Consider the following 4,330-nt stretch of genomic DNA (forward strand, 5'->3'; position numbering starts at 1 on the left):
GCTCGCCTCCGTGCATCGTGATCGTCTCACTGCCTGTTCGTTCTCTATCTTTCTCTCTCTTTCTCCTTCCCCACTCTTCGTCTCTCGCGCGGTCTCTTCACTCTGTTTATTCCTTACCACGGACCTCCCCGACTCCCTGAACTGTTCCGATGCGATTGCGCATTGATACATGCGCCTCGTCGCTTCTCGGCCTCACTTCGTGACGTGATTGTTCCCCTCCACTATTACCAATCATTGGTTCGACCAATCACAATTTACCAACCCGTACACATGATATTGGTGGGGATACCGTAGAAAAGTAGTGCGGCTAGCAGGAACGTATTTATTAAAGGTGCTCATCAGAGGACGGTCACCTTAAAGTGTCTCTGAACTGTTGAAGCAATGTAGTACTTGTCATGCCAAACTTCGTGCAAAAGAGTTTATTCTTCCCGCGGTTCGTTTAGATATCATACGATTATGTATTGATTACTTTTTTCTTGTAAAGACTATAGAATTACACATTACACGTTATACATAATATTGTAAATTATTATATAAACACATGCTAATGTTTATTATTATTAAAATAGATTGTAAAAATATGTTTTATATATATATATATATATATCAAATCAGATCTTTCGTATTAAACTGTAAAGTAATAATAAATTTTTCTTTTTTAATTTTTAGTTAATTAAATGTAAATAATGAATGTACTGTAACAAACTATTGCATAAATTTGAAAGTTTCAAGATTAGAATTTATAATAAGAGATAAATGAATATTTCAATATAGTTATTGTAATTTCCAAGATAAATTAAATAAAATAACATGTCATTAAAATATATTCAATAATAAAAAACATAATATTAATTTAAAAGAAATAAGAATGATCACGAGGTCATCGGCATCTATATTTTAAATTACTTTGAACTTTATAAAAATAACTCAATCATTATTATAACAATAAAAACAATATAATATTAAAAGTAATATTATATATAAATAACTACATGTAATTTTTTTTTAAAAATTCATATATTTTAAAAACAAATATATTTTATGATTGGAATTATATAAAAAATTATGAAAATTATTAATATAAGGGTTCCTAAATCTACATTTTGTTTTTAGTATAGATACGTACCTATGATCTTCAATTGCGCATGCGCATATCTCTATGTATGAAGAGGCTATTCGACTAATCGCATTGGGTGTTTCGACCACGCTTTCCGCTATTCGTTTCCCTGTGTTACTGTGGACATATTTACGTTCTTTTTCGAATTCTTATTATTTTGTGATTACGAAAATCATGTGCTAGCTTTAGAATTTAGTATTTTTGTAATTATATTAATAACATTTTGTTGGATATATAAAATCTCTGCGCATCGATACTTTCGTGAAACGTCAACCTAACCCTCAATAAGTGCAGGAGTCACGAACCTGAAATTCCATTATGATATATAAGGTTTTCCTCCAGGTATCCGTGGTATCCATTTTCCTTTCTCTTTCTTGTTTTAATATGCATAATCATTTTCGTCTCCTATTGCATTATTCTTTGTTAGTTGGTTATGATTCAAATCGAGAACATCTTTATCTATTCAAATTTTTTTTCAAACAGATGTTAGAATTTTATTGATTTATAAATATTAATAAATAAAAGTAAAAAATTATAATATTTGATTTTTATTGTTTTAATGATGTATATTAATTGATTGCTATTTATGTTATTTTAATGATATCTTAATTGGCTCGAATTATAGTAAAAGTTAATTATAAAAATTATTATTAATCTAGGATTTTTAAATAATTTTAACTTGATCTTAAAAATAGTTATAAACTAAAGTATAATAATTTTTATTAATGAAATTAGTATCATTTAAATCGTATAAAATGGTCTTTATAATATACAGTTCAATATAATACTTTTATATTTTATATGTTAATATAGTTTTCATATTATATTATAATTATCGAAAAAAACAAATATCAGATAAAAAGTATATATTACAAATTTTTTTTGAAATTTTGGATACAAAAATATTTAGCTATATTCTGAAGGTTTTAAGTGAAATAGAATATAATCCCCTACTTCTATAATACTTGTCAATGGACGCATGCGCATAAGAGAATATCATGAATAGTCTCGCATCGTATAAATGAAGACAAAAAAAGAGGAAAATATATTCAAAAATGTAGTAAAAATAATTTATTACTGTCATTAATAAATGTCTGTTTATTAGAATTTCTTTTTTTAAACATAATAACGTTTATACATATTTCTTAAGAATTAATTAAACTTAATTAAAAAAAAATAAACTAAATATTTAAAAAAAATGAAAAATAAAACAATGTTATTCTATAACAATCGAAAAAAAAAAATTTAATTCTGCATTTTTTTAGTTTTATATTTTTTGTTTTAATTAGCATGTATTCTACAGAAATTTCAAGTATTTGCAAACAGAATTATTTCTATATTAACTCTCAAATATCTCCCAGTTCTCCAGAGACATCTCATTCAACCCCTACAATTAGGAAGAGTTCAACGGAAATACTTAGAGATACTATTAATAAATGAATCTCAGAATTTTCTTTAATCTATAACTAGATTTACTTTAAGGATAAACGCTTTTAAATATTTAAAAATTTTCATTCATCATATTTAAAAAATTCTCAAGAAGATTTAGAATTTGATAAAATATGAGAAATTCCAGTTTTTCTTTGTAAATTGTTAATTATTAAGTAATTAAATATTTTTGTGTTAAATTGAACACTAATCAGAAAGAATGATTAATGATTCATATCTATGCTTTTTGGAGATGGCAATGAAGAAGAAGAAAATTCATTGGATTATTTAAGAATGATTCAGAAATACATAAAAGATATAGGATGAAAGAAGTTCCTGAAATCTTATTTTGGGGCAATTTGAAAGATGTATTATTATGATTATCATATAAACTAATCAGATATCTCAAATAGAATGTGTCATAAATGCATTATAATCTATATGAATTTCCATTCCTCAATTACTTTGATATAGCATCAAAATATATGATTTATTATATAAAAAGGAATTTTTAAGAAAATGAAAGGATAGGTTACCAATAATGTATAAAAATCTATTCCTTGATATATATAATATATAATATACAATTCTTGATGTATTTAATTTATTTCATTAATTTTTTTACATTGCATCATTATGTTACTTTTTTACAATCATAATAATTTGTTTGTAATTGTAATCATATGCAAAATAATATTATGATTAATAACATTAAATATTTGATTATATGATTAATAATATGAGACACTAATAATATCTTATATTAATAAAAGAATTGTATTTTGTTATATGTAAAACTCTTTCTTTTCTTTTCGTTAATTAATTTGAAATTTTAAATAATTCAAAAAAATGAAATACTTAAATAATAAGAACTACATATATTTGAATTTACACTTAATAAACTTTCAATAATCTACAGATAACAGTTTTGAGCACCTAATGTATAGCTAATGCAACTAAAAAAAAATATTACTACTATCTTTCATTAACGCATATTATATTTTTTATATATTTTGTATAAAACTATTCTATGTTATATTGTTTTATATTTTAATGTATATACATATAATTTTGTTATAATATTATACGTATATTTATTTATTGTGTGTATATGTATAAAATTTTTTTTATTTTTGGAATGCTAATTTAAGAATTTATTTATACAAAAATGTATTCATATGTAAAATTTACATTAATAAACAATAATATGATATTAATATTATTATTATAAAATATCATTAACAATTAATTTAGAAAGGATTTAATTATGCATTCTTTAAAATATTAATTTATTATATCAAAATTAATATAATTCATCACATTGGGTTAGAAAAACCTATAATATTTATAACAATATTTATCAGTCTGTATTGCAATTAATGTGTATAATTTTTAATTATAATGTATTCTCTTATGATTATATATAAATATTAATAATGAATAAATATTTTGAATTATTAATTTTAAAATAATGAACAAAAAAAGTAATCAATTTATAGAAAATTATAATGTAATTATTATGAAATAAGAGTTTAGCTTGTGAAAAATGTCCAATTTCAATGATTTAATTCAATCTTTTTTAAACAATAATGCAACTTTTTTTTGTTATTTATGCACATTTATAAAAAATTATAATATTAATAAAAATATTAAATCTTTAAATGGATATAAATACAAAATAATATTAATATATAATTCTATATAGAAATTCAAAATTCGAAAGAATATATTAATTATATATATTAAATTTGCAATACAAGTATAATATATGATATTATATAAAGT

The 4,330-nt window shown here is 22.3% G+C and overlaps 1 protein-coding gene across 3 annotated transcripts in view; it reads right to left on the bottom strand.

Moving 5' to 3' along the window:
• LOC102675255 (integrator complex subunit 3) overlaps positions 1 to 167 on the bottom strand; it is an 8,712-nt gene extending 8,545 nt beyond the window's left edge. For all 3 annotated transcript variants that reach the window (XM_006608794.2, XM_006608796.2, XM_006608795.2), the window contains exon 1: positions 1 to 167. The gene's annotated coding sequence lies outside the window, so the exon portion shown is untranslated.
• Between the last annotated feature and the right edge of the window lie 4,163 nt (positions 168 to 4,330).

This window comes from Apis dorsata, unplaced genomic scaffold (assembly GCF_000469605.1).
Source record: "Apis dorsata unplaced genomic scaffold, Apis dorsata 1.3 scaffold_44, whole genome shotgun sequence".
Lineage (NCBI taxonomy): Eukaryota > Metazoa > Arthropoda > Insecta > Hymenoptera > Apidae > Apis > Apis dorsata.